This window comes from Bombina bombina, chromosome 5, assembly GCF_027579735.1.
Source record: "Bombina bombina isolate aBomBom1 chromosome 5, aBomBom1.pri, whole genome shotgun sequence".
NCBI classification, from domain to species: Eukaryota; Metazoa; Chordata; class Amphibia; order Anura; family Bombinatoridae; genus Bombina; species Bombina bombina.
Window position 1 is genome coordinate 743,051,919 of NC_069503.1, and position 23,273 is coordinate 743,075,191.

Here is a 23,273-nt window from a genome sequence, read left to right on the forward strand (position 1 = left end):
CCCTAATCTGCTGCCCCTAACACCGCCGACCCCTATATTATATTTATTAACCCCTAATCTGCCCCCCACAACGTCGCCTCCACCTGCCTACACTTATTAACCCCTAATCTGCCGACCGGACCTGAGCGCTACTATAATAAAGTTATTAACCCCTAATCCGCCTCACTAACCCTATAATAAATAGTATTAACCCCTAATCTGCCCTCCCTAACATCGCCGACATCTAACTTCAAACATTAACCCCTAATCTGCCGACTGGAGCTCACCGCTATTCTAATAAATGTATTAACCCCTAAAGCTAAGTCTAACCCTAACACTAACACCCCCCTAAATTAAATATAATTTTAATCTAACAAAATTAATTAACTCTTATTAAATAAATTATTCCTATTTAAAGCTAAATACTTACCTGTAAAATAAATCCTAATATAGCTACAATATAAATTATAATTATATTATAGCTATTTTAGGATTAATATTTATTTTACAGGTAACTTTGTAATTATTTTAACCAGGTACAATAGCTATTAAATAGTTAAGAACTATTTAATAGCTAAAATAGTTAAAATAATTACAGATTTACATGTAAAATAATTCCTAACCTAAGTTACAATTAAACCTAACACTACACTATCAATAAATTAATTAAATAAAATACCTATAATTATCTACAATTAAACCTAACACTACACTATCAATAAATAAATTAAATACAATTCCTACAAATAAATACAATGAAATAAACTAACTAAAGTACACAAAATAAAAAAGAACTAAGTTACAAAAAATAAAAAAATATTTACAAACATCAGAAAAATATTACAACAATTTTAAACTAATTACACCTACTCTAAGCCCCGTAATAAAATAACAAAGCCCCCCAAAATAAAAAAATGCCATACCCTATTCTAAATTACTAAAGTTCAAAGCTCTTTTACCTTACAAGCCCTGAACAGGGCCCTTTGCGGGGCATGCCCCAAGAAGTTCAGTTCTTTTGCCTGTTAAAAAAAAACATACAATACCCCCCCCCAACATTACAACCCACCACCCACATACCCCTAATCTAACCCAAACCCCGCTTAAATAAACCTAACACTAAGCCCCTGAAGATCTCCCTACCTTGAGTCGTCTTCACCCAGCCAAGCCGAATTCTTCATCCAAGCGGAGCAAGAAGAGGTCCTCCATCCGGTAGAAGTCTTCATCCAAGCGGGGCAGAAGAGGTCTTCCATCCGATTGAAGTCTTCATCCAAGAGGCATCTTCTATCGTCATCCATCCGGAGCGGAGCGGCAGCATCCTGAAGACCTCCGACGCGGAACATCCATCCTGGCCGACGACTGAACGACAAATGACAGTTCCTTTAAATGACGTCATCCAAGATGGCGTCCCTCGGAATTAAGGTAGGAAAAATCTGATTGGCTGATTGAATCAGCCAATCAGATTGAGCTCGCATTCTATTGGCTGATCGGAACTGCCAATAGAATGCAAGCTCAATATGATTGGCTAAATGGATCAGCCAATTGGATTGAACTTGATTCTGATTGGCTGATTCCATCAGCCAATCAGAATATTCCTACCTTAATTAATCGGAATTCGAGGGACGCCATCTTGGATGACATCTTTTAAAGGAACCGTCATTCATCGTTCAGTCGTCGGCCAGGATGGATGTTCCGCGTCTGAGGTCTTCAGGATGCTGCCGCTCCGCTCCGGATGGATGACGATAGAAGATGCCTCTTGGATGAAGACTTCAATCGGATGGAAGACCTCTTCTGCCCCGCTTGGATGAAGACTTCTACCGGATGGAGGACCTCTTCTTGCTCCGCTTGGATGAAGAATTTGGCTCGGCTGGGTGAAGACGACTCAAGGTAGGGAGATCTTCAGGGGCTTAGTGTTAGGTTTATTTAAGGGGGGTTTGGGTTAAATTAGGGGTATGTGGGTGGTGGGTTGTAATGTTGGGGGGGGGTATTGTATGTTTTTTTTTACAGGCAAAAGAACTGAACTTCTTGGGGCATGCCCCGCAAAGGGCCCTGTTCAGGGCTGGTGAGGTAAAAGAGTTTTGAACTTTAGTAATTTAGAATAGGGTAGGGCATTTTTTTATTTTGGGGGGCTTTGTTATTTTATTAGGGGGCTTAGAGTAGGTGTAATTAGTTTAAAATTGTTGTAATGTTTTTCTGATGTTTGTAAATATTTTTTTATTTTTTGTAACTTAGTTCTTTTTTATTTTTTGTACTTTAGTTAGTTTATTTCATTGTATTTATTTGTAGGAATTGTATTTAATTTATTTATTGATAGTATAGTGTTAGGTTTAATTGTAGATAATTATAAGTATTTTATTTAATTAATTTATTGATAGTGTAGTGTTAGGTTTAATTGTAACTTAGGTTAAGATTTATTTTACAGGTAAATTTGTAATTATTTTAACTATTTTAGCTTTTAAAGAGTTCTTAACTATTTAATAGCTATTGTACCAGGTTAAAATAAATACAAAGTTACCTGTAAAATAAATATAAATCCTAAAATAGCTATAATATAATTATAATTTATATTAGGATTTATTTTACAGGTAAGTATTTAGCTTTAAATAGGAATAATTTATTTAATAAGAGTTAATTAATTTCGTTAGATTAAAATTATATTTAATTTAGTGGGGTGTTAATGTTAGGGTTAGACTTAGCTTTAGGGGTTAATACATTTATTAGAATAGCGGTGAGCTCCAGTCGGCAGATTAGGGGTTAATAATTGAAGTTAGGTGTCGGCGATGTAAGGGAGGGCAGATTAGGGGTTAATACTATTTATTATAGGGTTAGTGAGGCGGATTAGGGGTTAATAACTTTATTATAATAGAGGTGCGGTCCGGTCGGCAGATTAGGGGTTAATAAGTGTAGGCAGGTGGAGGCGACGTTGAGGGCGTCAGATTAGAGGTTAATAAATATAATACAGGGGTCGGCGGTGTTAGGGGCAGCAGATTAGGGGTACATAAGTATAACGTAGGTGGCGGTCGGCAGATTAGGGATTAAAAAAATGTAATCGAGTGGCGGCGATGTGGGGGGACCTCTGTTTAGGGGTACATAGGTAGTTTATGGGTGTTAGTGTACTTTAGAGTACAGTAGTTAAGAGCTTTATGAACCGGCGTTAACCCAGAAAGCTCTTAACTACTGACTTTTTTCTGCGGCTGGAGTTTTGTCGTTAGAATTCTAACACTCACTTCAGACACGACTCTAAATACCGGAGTTAGAAAGATCCCATTGAAAAGATAGGATACGCAAATGACGTAAGGGGATCTGCGGTATGGAAAAGTCGCGGCTGAAAAGTGAGCGTTAGACCCTTTTTTGAGTGACTCCAAATACCGGCGGTAGCCTAAAACCAGCGTTAGGAGCCTCTAACGCTGGTTTTCACGGCTACCGCCAAACTCCAAATCTAGGCCTAAGAATGTACTTTAATATGGGTTCATATATAAAGGAACTTATATGTATACAAAGCTTTAATATCTTAGCTAGGTTTTTTTACCCAATTAATTCCTTGCATAGTTTAATTTTTAAAACATGTTATAAAAATGGGAACTTGGATAAGGGGGTTATTTAGGTTCTGAACAATAATTTGTTACCAAAGATTAATACAGATATATATAAGGACAAAGATAGGAAGTTTGAGGTTTTTTTTTAAGGGGTTAATCTTCCTAAAGTCTAAATGTATGATTAACCTATCAGGAAGTTGTGATGCCTTTAAATAGGTTTAGGTGGATATCATGATTTAGGCTTCTGATGACGGCGTAATCCAAAACACGTCAAGCCCTTTGTCTTACAGTTGCAAGTGTGTTTGTATCCTGTGTCCATGCTGTAAATGCTGTAAATAAAGTCTATTTTTGAATATTCCTGAAGCACTGCATATCAAAGTTTTTTTCTGCAAAAATCTATGTGCACCATGTTTAAACCATGTAATTACAAGTCCCACTCTTCACTTTGTGCCATATTTGACACAACACTTTTCGCACCAATTATGACACAAACTCCTAAATAACCCACACATTAGTGAATTTTTCCACCACTTTTGATTGGAATATGAATAATCACATGATTTATGACATCAGTCAATTTGATTCAAATACACATTATAAACTATCACTAAGGAATCAAATTGCTCGATACTTCTGTCATTGATCAATCATCAGAACTTGTAAGTGCCATTTGTTACATTGTGTATTATACTTTTTTATTAAGGAATAGGAATTGCATGAACAAGTATCATGCGATTACAGGCAAACATAATATGATTTAAAGAGATGTATGACATACTGATTGTACAAACACCAACATTACTGTTTTATACCGCAACAAGATGTACATTAAAGTTCCTCTATTTTCAGTTTTATTCTGTTTTCCTTATTCGGGAGAACAGTATGGAGTCTCACCCATTGTGTAACAAAACTTTGCAATAAACATTTTCCCCGTAGTAAAACATAACGGCCACTTTTGGGCCGCTGACAACCAGGTAAGATTAGGGTGGGGAATGTGAAGGGCAAGAATTGCAGGGCCACTTTTGGACCCAGTTTGTGAGTTTAACATTAATAATACAAACAAATAGAATAAATTGCTTATAGGAGCCTTGTGGGTCTGAGCTATCAAGGGGTGTACAAACTAATATTTGCCATCTTAAGATCTCTTCAGTAGCTGCAAGACAAGCAATAGTGTATACATATTGTTTATACCGAGAAACTAGTAAAGCATTGGTTGGGACCTTTTATAAAACACTAGAATTTATATTGTTAAGGGGGTGGTATGGTTAAACAAGGGATGGAGCAGACTTTAACTCAGGTAGTTGCCTACCATCTTAAATATGTTTCTGTGTTGGGGATTAACAATGCGGCATTCCACAGAAGTTAGGCCAGGTTAGCTCAGGGATTTAATATGCGGGCAAATTGTGACCTTATCGGGGGAAACTAAATACATATCTGGCCAGTCTCTAATGTTTTCAAATGGCTACATCGCAGTGAGATTAGGTATCTAAAATCATTGCCTACTTTGTAATGCACCACTATAATAATCCAGTGTTAGAGTGAGTGAAACTGTGGTGTCTCTGATAGCATGATGAACAAAATATAAATAGTAATAGACACTAATTACATCTGACCCAGAAGTTTTGCATAAATTTCTCAAGTAAGGTTATATATACTTATCTGATATCAGATAGACTCCTGATAGTAGCACAATTATACAGACACATACAGTCATTCAGTTAAATGGGAAGGCACAGCCATTTAAATTTATGTATAGTGACCAGATTATGGGGAGGCATATATACTGGTATTTTATCCAGGATATTGTCTCAGAGTGCTCAGCATGGACATATTGCTTCTGTGAGCCAGTATAAGGACTGTGAGGTAGCACATGAAGTATATTGACTTGAAGCCTGCTGGAGATCATATATAGGAGCAGCTGGGGGGATACATAAGTTAGGGGGTCCCAATACCTCATCTAAGGGATCATCAGCAGGGGAGCTTCCTATGCATTATTTACTTGTAGGGGTAGAGGGGCTTATATGTCTATTGGGTGATGATGCATAAGGCCATGTGGGAAGTTTTTAGCAATATTTGGACACCAATTAATCCACTGTTTCCCCCAACAAACAATGGGTAATATTAAGGTAGGGAGGAGTAAATATAGCTGTCTGGTAACTTATAAGGTTATGAATAAGCCAATACAGTTAAACTGAGCAAAATAAGAGAATACAACCGTTGGGGCTTAAACAAAGCATTGAGACATAGATAATCAAACCCAGTTATAAAGAAATGAGTAATCATATACCCCGCATTTAAGCAGCAATACCATCACCCGGTTTAGCCCACGCCAGTCTTATAGTCTTTCACGTTGCCGCATGAGCCAGCCCGGTTTCCACGGCTGAGAGGGGAGACAGCATCTAATGGCGTTAATGAGCCCAATACAACCCGGCATAGCTGCATTCTCAGTACTTTCTTCTCCGGTTCAATTAATCGTCCATACCATGAGGATTCATCTCCCGGCTGGGAGAAGCTCGCTGCAGGATCCAGGCATACTACATCAGGCCACAGGGTTTCCAACAAACAAGAAACAGACATCGGCAACTGCTGTCTCTCACAGGTAAGTCCGGGCCTCTCAACTGCTGTGTTATTGGCCTGGCGGCTCTCACTCTCAATTGCGTAGCTTTTGCTCTGCAGCCGCCGCACCGCTGCGCCCGGCTCTGCCATTCCGGCTCCAGAGTTTAGGATAGGGCAGTGCTGGGTAGTGGCATTTCGACACTCCGTTTCTTCACCCGTAATGTAAGTTAGGTTGCTAGAACCTTGCTCTTCAGGAGAGGTAACTGCTTCCATGTACTGGATGTCTGCTCCGCTAGCGACCCAGGTAGCTTCTGTCAATGTTGTTGGGGGGTCATATTTGTCAGCCGAGTCACCTTTTATAGCAGGAGCCAAAGTGCCCGCTTTCTGCTGGTCCTGCTGAGCAAAGGGAAAGGCAGCAGCAAATCTATCCTCCAGCCTCTGTGCATGTTCCTGCAATAGTAACTGCAGTTGTAAGATCAGATAGGTATCCTCCATGCTCAGTGCCGTCGTTCGCATGTAAAGTTTGTTGTAAATATAGGGTATTAAGGTTCAGGCCGATGTGTGAGTTGAACACACTTGATAACACGTAGTACCTAGTAGAAAAAGGCTCCAGAGTAAGCTGACTGGCGTGGATAACTCAAAATCTGAAGGATTCTTCAAATTTAAACTGCGCACTCAAGGCACAGCTAGTTGTGGGGACAGGCTGAGGCTTCTATTGTAGGGGAAGGCCTCAAAGGAAAAGTCCGGTACTGAGGGCTGTGAGGCCCAGTCGTCATCCAAAACCCTATATCCTGAATGTTGACCTCTTCAGACAAGCTTCCCCACTATTTTAAGCAGGGTATTAAGGAGAATGTAGTGGTAAATAGGGAAACAATGGAGAAAGCTTGAGGAGCTGAAGCTCAGTGCGACCTGTAAGATGGCCGCCGCCCGGGTGTCCCCCTGTGTATTATACTTTGAAAGTATGTATATGTGAAATTAGTATTAAAGATAAACATTGATGCTGACATTAGGACACACAGTGTAATATTTTAGACAAGAATTTTAAAATTCGAATTGATGTTTGATTCAATATAATCTTAAACTGATAGCTCAAAGGGATAGCCCACCTAACTTTAAACTGTCAGGATTCAGATACAGCAGAAATTAAAATCACCCCTTTACTGGCATGCTATTTTCAGTGTATTTCTTCCTTCTCTTGAATTTCTTTTTCAGTAAGAAATGTCATTTTATAACACCTGTGAAGGGGTGATTTTTAAAAATAGATTGCAATCAGGAGGGGTTAGACAGGTGCAGAGAGAAACCTTGCCCAGCTCTTAAAGGGACAGGAAACCCCAAAAAATTATTTCATGATTTGGATAGCACATATAATTTTAAACAACTTTCCAATTTACTTCTATTATCACATTTGCTTCATTGTCTTGTTATCCTTTGCTGAAGGAAAAGCATTGCACTACTGGCAGCTAGCTGAACACATCTATTTAGCCAATCACAAGAGACAAATGTGTGCAGGCACCAATTAGCAGCTAGCTCCCACTAGTGCAAATTACATTTTAACTTTCCTTTCCCTTTAAAATATCCATAGATTGCAAATAAATACTTATGACACTCTGATTACATGTTATATTTGCAATGATTCCTGCTCAGACTAATAATATATTTACAATATATACTGTACATATAGAGGCCTATTTATCAAGCCGTCAACCACAAATACGCTGGAATTCCGCAGCGTAATTGTGGCGAGCCTAATTCCCCTTATTTATCAAAGCCTACAGATGGGCAAAAGTTTAAATTTGTGACGTAACATACGATCCGCCAGTCTCAGTCCGACACAGATCGATGCTTACGTCATTACAGATGTTCCAAATACAAATTCGGCACTATCTGACAATTTTTGCTAGTTATCAAACTGTTAACAGGTACGCTCGCCACTATTCCGGCCCAGTGTGCCTGCTTTTCAATCCGCCGCCCTGGAGGCCGCGGATGCCATAGGAGTCAATGGGAGTCTGAAAGCAGCGAAAGCTCATGTTCGCTGCTGCCCGATATCCCATTGATTCCTAAGTTATGTTTACACCTAACACCCTAACATATACCCCAAGTCTAAACACCCCTAATCTGCTGCCCGCCACCTCCGCCACCTACATTATACTTATTAACCCCTAACCTGCCGCACCGCCACCGCCGCCACCTACATTATACTTATTAACCCCTAATCTGCCTCCCCGCCACCGCCGCCACCTACATTATACTTATTAACCCCTATTCTGCTGCCCCGACACTGCTGCCACCTACTTTATACTTATTAACCCCTAATCTGCCGCCCCGCCACCGCCAACACCTACATTATACTTATTAACTCCTATCCCGCCGCTCCCGGAGCCCACCGCAACTAAGTTATTAACCCCTAAACCTCCAGCCCCACACATCGCCATAAACTAAATTAACCTATTAACCCCTAAACCTAACAACCCCTTAACTTTACATTAAATATTAACTCATCCCGATTTTATAATAAATTTAAACTTACCTTTAGATTTAAATTAAACTATATTAAACTAATAATTAATCTACCCTAACTGTTATACTAAAATTACATTAAAATATATTAAACTAATAATTAATCTACCCTAACTATTAGACTAAAATTACAATAAACTATATTAAACTAATAATTAACCTACCCTAACTGTCATACTAAAATTATATTAAACTACAAAATAAATTAACTATATTACATATTTAAAAACCTAACCCTACTCAAATAATTTTAATATACTATTAAAAATTACTAAATTATAAAAAACTAACAACTAAGTTACACAAAATAAAAAATAATGTATCAAATATTTAAACTAATTACACCAAATCTAAGAGCCCTATGAAAATAAAAAAGCCCCCCCAAAATAAAAAAAACCCTAGCCTATAATAAACTACAAATGGCCCTTAAAAGGGCCTTTTGTGGGGCATTGCCCCAAAGAAATCAGCTCTTTTACCTGTAAAATAAAATACAACAGTAAAACCCACCACCCACACAGCCAACCCCCCAAATAAAAACCTAACTAAAAAAACTAAGCTCCCCATTGCCCTGAAAAGGGCATATGGGTGGGCATTGCCCTTAAAAGGGCATTTAGCTCTTTTTCTACACAAAAGCCCTGATCTAAAAATAAAACCCACCCAATAAACCCTTAAAAAACACTAACCCCCGAAGATCCACTTACAGATTTTGAAGACTCGACATCTATCCTCAACGAAGCAGAAGAAGTCCTCATCGAAGCCGGCAGAAGTCTTCATCCAAGCGGCTGAAGTCTTCATCCAAGCCTGCAAAATTCTTCATCCTGACGGCATCTTCTATCTTCATCCATCAGGCGCAGAGCGGCTCCATCTTCAAGACATCCGGCACAGAGCACCTCTTCAATCAAAGTCTTCTTGAAGAATGAAGGTTCCTTTAAATGACGTCATCCAAGATGGTGTCCCTTGAATTCCGATTGACTGATAGAATTCTATCAGCCAATCAGAATTGAAGGTGAAAAAATCCTATTGGCTGATCCAACCAGCCAAAAGGGTTGAGCTTGCATTCTATTGGCTGATTAGAACAGCTAATAGAATGCAAGCTCAATTCTATTGGCTGATTGGATCAGCCAATAGGATTGAAGCTCAATCCTATTGGCTGATTGTATCAGCCAATAGGATTTTTTCACCTTTAATTCCGATTGGCTGATAGAATTCTATCAGCCAATTGGAATTCAAGGGACCCCTTCTTGGATGACGTCATTTAAAGGAACCTTCATTCTGCAAGAAGACTTCAATTGAAGAGGATGCTCCGCGCTGGATGTCTTGAAGATGGAGCCGCTCCGCGCCGGATGGATGAAGATAGAAGATGCCGTCTGGATGAAGACTTCTGCAGATTTGGATGAAGACTTCGGCCACTTGGATAAAGACTTCTGCCGGCTTCGATGAGGATTTCTGCCTCTTCGTTGAGGATGGATGTCAGGTCTTCAAAAACTGTAAGTGGATCTTCGGGGGATAGTGTTAGATTTTTTTAAGGGTTTATTGGGTGGGTTTTATTTTTAAATTAGTGCTTTTGGGCTGAAAAAGAACTAAATGCCCTTTTAAGGGCAATGCCCATCCAAATGCCCTTTTCAGGGCAATGGGGAGCTTAGGTTTTTTAGTTAGGTTTTTATTTGGGGGGTTGGTTGTGTGGGTGGTGGGTTTTACTGTTGGGGGGTTGTTTGTATTATTTTTACAGGTAAAATAGCTTATTTCTTTGGGGCAATGCCCAGCAAAAGGCCATTTTAAGGGCTATTGGTAGTTTAGGCTACGTTTTTTTTTTATTTTGGGAGGGCTTTTTTATTTTGATAGGGCTATTAAATTAGGTGTAATTAGTTTAAATATATGATAATTTCTTTTTTATTTTGTGTAATTTAGTGTGTCTTTTTTTGTATATTAGGTAATTGTATTTAATATATGTAATTTATTTAATTGTAGTGTAAGGTTAGGTGTTAGTGTAACACAGGTTAGGTTTTATTTACTGGTAAATTTTTATTTATTTTATCTAGGTAGCTAGTAAATATTGAATAACTATTTAGAAACTATTCTACCTAGTTAAAATAAATACAAACTTGCCTGTGAAATTATAGGTAAGTATTTAGTTTCAAATAGGAATTATTTAGTTATTAATAGTAGGTTTTATTTAGATTTATTTTAATTACATTAAAGTTAGTGGGTGTTAGGGTTAGACTTAGGGTTAGGTTTAGGGGTTAATAAATGTAAGTAGGTGGCGGCGATGTTGGGGCAGCAGATTAGGGGTTAATAATATTTAACTAGTGTTTGCGATGTGGGAGTACGGCAGTTTAGGGGTTAATATGTTTATTATAGTGGCGGTGACATTGGGGGCAGCAGATTAGGGTTTAATATGTGTAGGTAGGTTGCGGTGACATTGGGGCGGGAGATTAGGGGTTAATAAATATAATGTAGATGTTGGCCATGTCGGGGGCGGCAGATTAGGGGTTAATAAATATAATGTAGGTGTCAGCAATGTTGGGGGCAGCAGATTAGGGGTTAATAAGTGTAAGATTAAGGGTGTTTAGTCTCGGGGTTCATGTTAGGGTGTTAGGTGTAAACATAAATTTAGTTTCCCCATAGGAATCAATGGGGCTGCGTTACGGAGCTTTACGCTGCTTTATTGCAGGTTAGATATGTGCATGATCGAAAAATTTGTTTCGGTTCGGTTTGGATCAATTCGGATTTTTTCGAATTTTGGTTCGGATCGATTCGAATTCGGAAAAATTCCAATGAATTAGTTTCAGATTCATTCGGATTCGAACAAATTCGGCTAAATTTGGTTCGATTCGGTTAGGAAATTTGGTATGTATTGGGTGGGATATGTTGTGAATTAGACTAGTATTATGTACTGTATATTAGGTGTAACCCATAGTAGAGTGATATAACCTAATATACTGTACAATACTAGTGTAATCCATGGCCATCCGAATTTACCGAATAAATCCGTATTTTAATTCGGAAATTCGAATCGATACGAATCTCCAAATTTACCGAATTTTCAGAATTTTCGAATCGATCCGAAACGAATCGCACATGTCTATTGCAGGTGTTAGGCTTTTTTTCAGCCGGCTCTCCCCATTGATGTCTATGGGGAAATCGAGCACGTAAAACCAGCTCACCGCAGCTTTCAGCAGCGCTGGTATTGGAGTGCGGTATGGAGCTCAATTTTGCTTTAAGCTCACTTCTTGCCTGCTGAAGCCAGGGTTTTTTTAAACCTGTAATACCAGCACTGTAGGTAAGTGAGCGGTGACAATAACTTGCAAGTTAGTACCGCACTCCTCATAACGCAAAACCCGTAATCTAGCCGATAGTTAATAAAGTGTTATACTGTGTATTTAATGTAAATATTTCACATTCCAATTATCTGCACATGGGGGATTATGTTCTATGTATTTCTAAAAAGAAATTAGGTATAGATACTGTATATATTATGCCAAAATACTATCATATATACATATATATATAAATATAGTCAGCTGGAGAGCACTCTCACTTCTCAGGTCACTCTGCCAGGGTACATGCAGGGGTTGAATAATATTGATGAACAAAGGCAGCACTCACTGGTTTTTTTTAAAATGTGCAGTTTATTTCGGTAACTTGCTTTGTTTAATGAATGCTGTTGGGCTCTATATGGATTTTCTTAATAAGCATTATGATGGCTGCTGCTATGTGTATTTTGTGTATTGCGCTACTTTACTAATGATTAATCAGTACCATTGATGCTGTGAACGTATTGTGTTTATGTTATTCTTCATATAAACAGCAGTTTAGAGTTTAGATTCAGCTTATTTATTTTACAGTGTACATGAGGACTATCAGTGAATAGATGAGAATTGTTAGGATTTGATGTTATATGTTTACTTGCCTGTCTATTGGGTGAGCTGTGTGGGTGTGTACATTGTTTGTGAGGTTGCTATGACAACCTTTGGCTGTTTTTTCCACTTCTGGGGGTGGGTCTTATGTCTCATTGGTCTGGGTTTGCATAAATGTATGCACTGTCTATGTGTTCTCTGTCTGAGGAAGGGGATTTGATCCCCGAAACGTCACAAAATAAACTACATATATATATATATATATATATATATATATATATATATATGTATGTATATATATATATATATATGTATGTATATATATATATATATATATATATATGTATTTATGAATACATATAACATATTATTCTATGTGCAGAACATTGGAATGTGAAATACTTATATTTTTTTTAATGAAAAAAAGTTTTTTATTGATTTTTCAACATTTTACAAATATAAAATCAGACCAACTGTGTTACAATTTCAATTGATTTACAATTCTTTGTGTTACTAAATAATATGATTAAAGGTATATAACAAAAAGACCATCATACAGCAGACAATAAGTAATAAGTAGATGTGCTTAACGCGACCGTTGGTCGACAGTCCTGTCCCTAGAGGACTCTTTAATGTTCCATTTAGACCCTCTCAGGAGGAGGACCCGGCTCAGCATTCATGACCTTAAGTTGTTACCAGAATTTCTAGCCCCTACCACAGGAAAATTGGATTCAACTCTTAAAGAGGGGAGAGGGGGATGTGTTGTGACCCACCTAGACTAGCTGGGCAGGAGCGGAAGTGGCAGGGGCCAGACTCATATCTCCTTTCCTAGCCTCACTTAGCTCTTCTATCTGTTTCTAGCCTCGGTATACATTATCCAGGGCTCCCACATTAGTAGAAACTGTTCTTTTCTATCTAGAATGTCTGCGGAGGTGCTGCTCATTTGGTAATAATAGTCAACTTTATTCTTGATTATCAAAAAAGAGGGTACTGTGGTCTTCCAATATCTTGCTATAGTTAGCCTGGTTACAGTGCAAATCAGCGCTACTAATTTGTTTGCATTTCTGGATAGATTTGACATAGGCTCGTGTAACAGTGCCTGGGAAGGAGTTAAGTTAATTTGCCTATCTAGGATTTCACTTAGGAGCTCTGATGTTTGGGACCATATGCGTGATACATGACAGCAGTTCCACCACATATGTGCATATGTGCCGCTTTCATTACAGCCACGTAAACAACTTGTGTTCGCGTGCGCTGCGTGGATTCTCGATGGGTGGAAGTACCATCTGTAAGCTACCTTGAGAAAGTTTTCCTTCAAATGCGCACAAATAGAGAAGGAAGTACCAGACTTCAAAATATTGCACCACTTTTCAGCGGTCCATATAATATTGAACTCTGTCTCCCATTTTATCATAAATGGTAGTTTATTAAGTGGGGTATTAAATAGGATATATAAGTTAGAGATCGCCCCTCTCATTCGTTCAGTGGCCAAACAGAGTCTCTCTAAATAAGAACTAACAGTTAGCTGATTTTGTCCTATAACTTCATCTACTCTCGCTCTTAATTGCAGGTAATGAAACCAACTCTCTCTTCCTTGTTTATTTAAATCGGCATATTGTTGGAATGTGAATAGCTTGGTGCCTTCCAGGGCATCTGCAATGCGGTACAGGCCCTTGTTTGCCCACTTTTCCTGTGTAGTTAGGTCATAATGGGTAGATAATGTCACTAGGGGGGTCGCCTTCGACCCTTTGGGTATCAAAGTGTATTTGGTTGTTAGTGTTTCCCACAGTGCCAGTGTGTGTGCTATAGTAATAAAGCTTCTCCATTTAGGGGGCCTATCTTTTTTAGCAGTCCACAACAATTTATAAATGGGGTGTATCTTCATCATATCTGATTCTATTTGAACCCATTGAATTCTATCTAGGTGGTTGTGCCACAGAGAGGACTGTGCCAACCTGGCCGCGTAATAGTACGCCGTCAGGTCTGGCATTCCCATCCCCCCTCCTGTTTTATGTCTGAGAAGTGTTTGTTTATTAACTCTGGATCTTCGGTATTTCCAAATGAACGCTACCAGGTCTTTTTGTGTTTTCCATAACACAGTGGTGGAAACGTTTATAGGTAGTGAACGAAAGAGATACAAAATTTTGGGTAGAACCGTCATCTTAATTGATGTCAACCTGCCATATAAAGAGATGTTTAGTTTGTTCCACCTTGATAGTAAAGTTTTAATATGGGTGAACATAGGTGTGTAGTTCAATTTGTAAAGATGGTCCAGGTTGTTCGGGATTATGATACCCAAATACTTTATGCCCTTGTCAGCCCAATTAAAATCAAAATTCAGGATCAATAATTTTTTGGTATGTTCTGGGAGATGTGTACTGATTGCCTCGCACTTATCATTGTTAATCTTGTATCCCGAGATGTTGGCGAATCTATTAATCGTGGAGTATACTAGAGGGAGGGAAATCATGGGCTCAGTAATTGACAAAATTACGTCATCTGCGAATAGACTGATCTTGTGTTCCCTGTCGCCTATCTTAATGCCATTAATATCTACATTTTGCCTGATGCTTGTTGCCAGCGGTTCAATGCATAGGGCGAACAGCAATGGTGATAATGGGCACCCCTGTCTGGTTCCATTAAGAATTTTTATAGGTGAGGATTTATAGCCCGCTATTCTGATGAAGGCAGAAGGGTGGGAGTATATTGGCGAAATTGCTGTACAAAAATTTCCCCTAAAGCCCATATTTTTTAGCACTGCGGTGAGGTAATCCCAATTTACATGATCAAATGCCTTCTCTGCGTCCAATGAAAGAAACAGAGAAGGCACATTTTGTTTGGAAGCATAGTCCACAAGATCAATAATTTTCCGAATGTTATCTGGGGCCTCTCTATTACGGATAAAGCCCACCTGATCTTGATGGATAAGCTTTGGAAGAATGTCATTTAGTCTAGTTGCTAAGATTTTTGTAAATAACTTAATATCTAGATTAATCAGGGAGATAGGCCTATAATTTTTACAGTGTTGTTTACATTTCCCAGTTTTAGGGATTACCGATATACAAGCCTCAAGAAGTTCCTTGGGGATAGTCCCCCCCTCTAGTATGTGGTTGAAACTCTCAACTAAGATGGGGCCAAGATCCTGTGCAAACGTTTTATAGAAAATACCTGAGTACCCATCGGGGCCTGGCGCCTTACCCAACTTTAAATTTCGTATCGCTAAATTCACTTCATGGATAGTTATTGGCGAATTTAGCTTATCTAGGTCTTCTGTTGCTATTTTGGGTAAGTTACAATCCTGTAGGAATGCATTTGTATCCCTATCTAGTGTGATAGGATTTTTGGATGGGGGCAGGGCATAAAGTTTCTGGTAATACTGGGCAAAAGTGTCAGCAATGATCTGTGGATGGTTTGAGATCTGCCCATTTGTTATTTGAATTTGTGGTACTGTGGATGTCCTAGTCATTTCTTTTAATTTAAATGCTAACAGTTTATCAGGTTTGTTGGCTTGTATGAAGTATTGAGTATCAATCAGTTTTAGGGACCTGGTAGCCTCCTTTGTCAACAGCTGATCCAGAGCATTTTCTTTGTCTCTCAGTAGCTTTAATGTTTTGTCATCTAGTGATAGCTGGTGCTGTGATTGTAGGTGTTTAATCTCGCTTCTAGTACTTTCTAGTTGAGTCAAATACGCTTTATTCTGTTTGTTAGATTCTTTTATTAGAATTCCCCTGGCAAAGGCTTTTAAAGCTCCCCAAATATACAAGGGGTTAGATACTGAGTTTTGATTAAGTGTTAAAAAGTGAGAAATTTCTGTCTGCAAATTTTGCGTAAATAATTTATCTCTGAGCAAAGTTGGGTTTATAGTCCAGCTTCTGCCCCTATAAGGGTCAATTAAGCCACTTAATTTTGTTAGTACTACGTTGTGATCCGACCATGTGGTTGGTATAATATCTGAGGCTAATATCAAAGGGGACATAGTTTGGCTAACCAGAATATAGTCTATTCTTGAGTAAACATTGTGTGAGGTGGAGTAGAATGAATAATCTCTTGTTTTTGGGTTTATATATCTCCAGCTATCTACAAGATTATGGTCAAGAATAAAATCAAACAGAAGCTTCTTGGAACTTTGAGATGGAGATGTGCGTGGGATCGCTGACTTGTCTAGTTCAATATTGGCTACTAAATTGAAGTCTCCCCCTATGATTAAGCGAGATTTTTTCCATCTGGTTAGCATCATTCCTAATTTAGACAAAAATGGGGCCTGAGATTCATTAGGGGCATATATATTTCCCAATATAACATGTGTGTCGTGTATCCTGCCCTTAACTATAATGTATCTCCCAGCCTTGTCAATAATTACCTCGTCCTCCTTAAAATTTAGCTCTTGAAATACTTATATTTTCATGTTGGGTTAGCACACTTTTTTCACTTTTTTTGCTCTTTTGACTTCTGTGGGGTATAGGTCATAGCAAGCGCAATATTCTAAATCTGGCTTTTGTGCTTGCCAGATTAGTGCGAGAGTGAAAACAGTTTACTTTAAACTTGAACACAACATGACGTGCGCAAAAAGCTTACATTTAGCGATGTTAACGCTCGAGCGGGAGCCTTAAATAGCGATCCACTTGTAATCTGGCTAATATTTAGGGGCCGATTTATCAATGTCTGGCGGACATGATGCGCTGTTGGCATTTAACATTGCAGAAGCAGTTTGAGTTAAGGAGCAGCGGTCTTAAGACCTCGGCTTCTTAACTGCTGTTTCCAGCGAGCCTGAACACTCGTGCGGAAACAGGGGTATTTGGCTCTATTTCGGGCCATGATAAACCGGCCCCTAGTATTAACTAGTGTTGTTACTTTACTCTTCATAAACCACTAGCAATCCAATTTTAAGTTCCCTCCTTTCTTGGACTGCTCTTTTGTATTGAGTATAGCCCTTAACAAACATGCTCTAAAGGGTCAAAAACTTAAATTGCAAAGCTTGTATGCAATTTGGTTTTACATGCTATGAACAAAACTGTTATTATTGTTTGTTTTTTTGTTTCTTTTGCAATGTAATCTCCCTAAGAAGTTAAGAAGACTCAAATTAATAAACGTATTAATATAAGCCACATACACAGACACTAACAGCACGTGACCTTTGATTTATTTATTTATTTTATTTATTTATGTATTTATTGCAGGTTTGGGGGAATTTAATATGAGTGGCAAAAAATCACTATAAAAAATGTGAAGAAACAAACCTGAACATTAGTATCATTATAGAGGAAATAAACCAGAGTCACTCACCAGTGAAGTAAGGCCAATGGTAAGGGATATTATATTTTAAAGTGATGGTAAATAAACAGCTTACAAATCTTTTTTTGCCAGCTAAGATAGTTATTTTTTAAAGTTTAAAACATTATAATTTGTAATACATTTATACCTACCACAGTTTCCAAACACTCTTCAAATAAAAACTGGATACCATTATTCAAAAAAATCGTGCTTTATTTATTGTTGTTGGTGTCCATATCTGTGGAACCACCAGCTAATTTCTCCTATAAACTCTGATAAATTGAATGTCTGAAAAGAAAAACGTATAAATGCAACAATATAAAAACTGTTTACATTTTTGTGCCATAATGGGAGTTCACATATTTTAACAAATATTAATGACATTTGAAACCATTTATATTTATGATAATATAGACATTTTTAAAAGGTTTGTTTCTTATAAACTTCTATGAATTTGTTTAATTTGCTAATGAATTACTAGAGACAATAAAAGGCTGAGATGTGCGGTGAGGTCAGAGGCTGGTGAGGCACTGTCAATGATACGCAGGAGAAACACATATATGAACCCAATAGAAGTATCTTAAATTAAACTAAAGCATTGTTTCTCAATTGCAGGCCTCAAGGTTATAAAATGTTACTTAACTGTTTACTATACTTTTGGTGTATGCTAGGCTAATGCACGTGCCTTATAGAGAGTATACATCTTTGGTACCACTCTAAGGCCAAGATAAAAGTGGCATGAGGTGTTAATTAACATACACCTAAATTACGAGTTGTGCGTTATGGTTTTAAACCTGAAAAAATTGCAATTTTAGCATAAAAACAGTAACGCAGCCATTACGAGTTATGTTGGTATAGCTATACCGCAAGCATTTTAGCCTGTAATGCAACGTCAATCCCACACTCAAAAAAATGAAATTTTTATGTGGGATTTTAATAGCACCGGTATTACAGGCTGTGCAGTGAGGCTAAAATGCTTGCGTTATAGTCTATACCGACATGATCAATACCGCCATCTGAGAGCAGTAGTTATGGATTTTGTGTAACAAAAATGTTTCACAAAACTCATAACTAAAATGTTAATGTTAAAAAGTATAATAACACCCATAAACTACCTACTAACATATAAACCAAGGCCCTCCCGCATCGAAAACACTATTTAAAACTTATAAACCCCTAATCTGCCGCCCGCCCATTTTGAAAAGGCTCCCTTGCATTGAAGAGCCAGTGTATGGCGGTGACTGTATGAAGAGGAGGCTCCGCGCCGTATGTCTTCAAGGATGTATCCACTCCGTGCCGCCGGGGTAAAGACTTCTTGCCACCTGGATGAAGACTTCTCGCCGCCTGGATGAGGATGGATGTCCGGACTTCAGAAACTGTGAGTGGATCTTCGGGGGGTTAGAGTAAGGTTTTTTTTAATCTTTTGGGGTGGGTTTTGGGCTTTAGGTTAAAGAGCTGAATGCCCTTTTCAGGGCAATGTAAAAGAGCTGAATGCCCTTTTAAGGGTAATGCCCATACAAATGCCCTTTTTTAGAGCAATGGGTAGCTTAGGTTTTTGTTAGAGTTAGGTTTTTTATTTTGGGGGGTTGGTTGTGTGGTGGGTTTTACTGTTGCAGGGGACTTTGTATTTTTTTCCAGGTAAAAGAGTTGATTTCTTTAGGGCAATGCCCTACAAATGGTCCTTTTAAGGGCTATTGGTAGTTTATTGTAGAATAGGTTTTTTTTATTTGGGGGGCTTTTTTAATTTTATAAGGCTATTAGATTAAGTGTAATTATTTTTATTTTGGATAATTTCATTTTTTTATTTATCGTAATTTAGTATTTTTTATTTTTTGTAATTTTAGACTTAATTTTTTTTAGTAGTTTTAGTTTTTTTTATGTGTAATTTAGTTGTTTTAATTGGTAGTTATTTTAATTTTAGTATAATAGCTTAGTATAATAGTTATGTTAGGTTAATTTATAGTTAAAACTTAGGGGTTTTTTCACAGGGGTTTTTAGGGTTAGGGGTTTATAGTTTAATTTCATTTTTTGCGATGTGGGGGCTGGTGGTTTAGGGGTCAATAGGTTTATTTAGTGGTGGTGATGTGGGAGGCAAGAGGTTTAGGGGTTAATAAAGTTATTATAGTGGCAGCGTTGTCGGGGAGCAGCGGAATAGGGGTCAATAGCTTTTATTAGTGGAGGTGATGTGGTAGGCCAGAGGTTTAGAGGTTAATAACTTTTATTAGTGTTGGCAATGTCAGGGAGCAGTGGAATAGGGGTTAATAACTTTATTTTGGTGTCGGCGATGTCGGGAGTGGGGGATTAAGGGTGTTGAGACTTGGGGTTTATGTTAGGGTGTTAGGTTTAAACGTAACTTTTTTTCCCCATAGACATCAATGGGGTTGCGTTACGGAGCTTTTCATTCCGCACTTCAGGTGTTAGTTTTTTTCTAACACTCTCTCCCCATTAATGTCTATGGGGAAAGCGGGCATGCTTAATGCCACCATATAGCACGCACAAGGAGGCTTTTCAGAAACTCATAATGGCAGCAATATGGAGGGTGAAATAACGCAACTTTTGTTGCATTCGTTTAGCACCCTCTATAGCACAAAACTCATAATCTAGGTGATAGTTGCTTGCATAATTGTATTCAGATTACAAGTCCATGTGAAATATATATCATGTATAGTGTGCGCTACAGTATTCATGTCTGATACATAGGTGCGTGATTTCCTTCAGATAATAGATTTCTATGAGGGTCTGAATTAAAATTCATGTTGGATAAAGCTTCAAAAAGTCAACTCATAGGGGTCGAATTATCAAGCTCTGAATGGAGCTTGATGCCCCTATTTCGCGCACGCCTTCAGGCTCACCAGAAACAGCAGTTATGAAGCAGCAGTCTAAAGACCGCTGCTCCATAACTTGTCCGCCTGCTCTGAGGCTGCGGACATCAATTTGCCTGATCCTATACGATAGGGCTGATTGAAACCCCCTGCTAGCGGCCAATTGGCCACGAATCTGCAGGGGGCGTCATTGTACAAGCAGTTCACAAGAACTGCTTGTGCAATGATAAATTCCGACAGCGCATGCTGTCTGCATTTATCGATGTGCGGCAGACATGATACGCTACTTTGTATCATGTCCGCTCGCACTTTTTTAAATCGGCCCCAAGCAGTGGAGTTTCTAATGTAGTTCTTTGCTATACATTTTACATTTAAATCTTAACACTCACATGCCTATACATATACACACAAATATACACTTACACCCATGGCCTCTTCTCACCTTTTAATAGTGTAATCCTTTGTTTCACATGTATTATTGCATTATTTATCTCTATTAAAGTATTTCTATCACATTTTAATGTGTGCATGCAAAACAGCAAGTGTTAATACTTAATACAAGGTGTGCAAAAGCGTTAAATGCAAAAACGGTATTTCAGATTGCACTTGTGGTTAACACTTAACAGACAACTTGTAATATGAGTACAATGAGAATGCTACTACTGCTCCCCATTGAAAGTATTGGTGATGGTATGTATGTATCTGGTGTGTTACAAAATGCTATCTCCCAGTCTCGTCTGATCAGGGAGATTGACAGCTCCTGACTGCGTGTGATTGACTGTGCATGGGCAGGGTTTTCACATGAGCGCAAAAAAGCACTTGTGTGCAATGTAAAATGGACAGTCTACACCAGAAATGTTATTGTTTTAAAAGATAGATAATCCCTTTATTACCCATTCCCTAGTTTTGCATAACCAACACAGTTATGTTAATACACTTTTTACCTATTTGATTACCTTGTATCTATCTATCTATCTATCTATCTATCTATCTATCTATTGGGTTCTTGTAAAGCGTGGCTATTCACCCGTAAGGGTCTCAAGGCGCTGAGGGTTGCAGTTCAGACAAAGAGCCAGGTCTTGAGGTCCTTTCTGAACTTAGTTAGGGTGGTAGCTTGTCTAAGGTGCAGTGGTAGGGTGTTCCAAGTCTTGGCAGCCAGGTGAGAGAAGGATCTGCCTCCCGTTGTGGTTTTCCTGATGCGGGGGATGACAGCGAGGGCTTGGTCGGCCGATCGAAGTTGTCTGGCAGGGGTGTAGAAGGTAACGCGGTGGTTCAAGTATTCGGGACCGATGTTGTGGAGGGCCTTGAATGCGTGGGTGAGAAGCTTGAAGGTTATTCTTTTGTTGATGGGGAGCCAATGCAGGTCCCGCAGGTATTTGGTGATGGATGCGCTGTAGTCTCTTTTGGAGCTTGATGGTGGTGCCGGCGTAGAGTGCTTACGAGTGACAGTCTTCCTGGTCTCGGTTGGGATCCATTTGAAGATCTTTCGCAGCAGGTGAGGTGTGTGGAAGCATGCAGAAGAGACAGCGTTGATTTGCCGGTCCATGGAGAGCGATGAGTCCAGGATGACGCCTAGATTTCGTGCATGGTCGGTGGGGGTTGGAGGGTGTCCGAGGGCTGTGGGCCACCAGGAGTTATTCCACGCGGATGTGGTGGGACCGAGGAGGAGGACTTCTGTCTTGTCTGCGTTCAGCTTTAGGCAGTTGTAGTTCATCCAGGTGGCGACTGCTGTCAGCCCTTCGTGGACGTTTCTCTTGGTGGTGGTGGGGTCACTGGTGAGTGAGATGATTAGCTGGGTATCATCGGCGTAGGAGACAATGTTGAGGTTGTGTCGTCGGGCGATAGCAGAGAGAGGGGCCATGTAGATGTTGAATAGGGTGGGGCTCAGAGAAGAGCCTTGGGGTACACCGCAGCTGATTTCTGTGGGCTTGGAGGTGAAGGGTGGGAGTCTAACTTTCTGGGTTCTGCCGGTGAGGAAGGAGGTGATCCATTCCAGGGCTTTGTCGCGTATGCCAGCATCGTGTAGTCGGTTGCGGAGGGTGAGGTGGGAGACAGTGTCGAATGCTGCTGAGAGGTCTAGGAGAATGAGGGCGGCAGTCTCTCCTCGGTCGAGTAGGGCGAGGATATCGTCGGTGGCGGCGAGGAGGGCGGTCTCGGTGCTGTGGTTGCTCCTGAAACCGGATTGGGAGGGGTCCAGGGTGTGGTTGGATTTAATGTAGTCAACAAGTTGCGCATTGATGGACTTCTCGATGACTTTGGCCGCAAAGGGGAGCAAAGAGATTGGGCGGTAGTTCTTCGGATCATTGGGGTCAGCCGTGGGTTTTTTCAGTAGGGGTTTTAATTCTGCGTGCTTCCAGTCATCCGGGAAGGTTCCGGGTTCGATGGAGCAGTTGATGGTGCTGCAGAGCTCGGGGGCGATGGTGTCAACCGCTTTGTTGAAAATGTGATGCTGGCATGGGTCAGAGGGTGCTCCGGAGTGGATCGATTTCATGATCCTGATGGTGTCCTCTGTGGTGAGGGGGCTCCAGATGGTCAGTGGGGGGTAGGCGGTGGTGTATTTGGGTGAGGTATCGGTGGGAGTTGATGGGTAGGTGGTGGTGGGTGAGTTCTGGGGCACAAAGCTGTCATAGATGTCGACAATCTTGCGGTGGAAGTACATTGCGAGGTTATCTCAGAGGTCCTGGGAGGGCGGGATGTCGTTGGTGTTGCTGTTGGGATTGGAGAATTCCTTGATTACT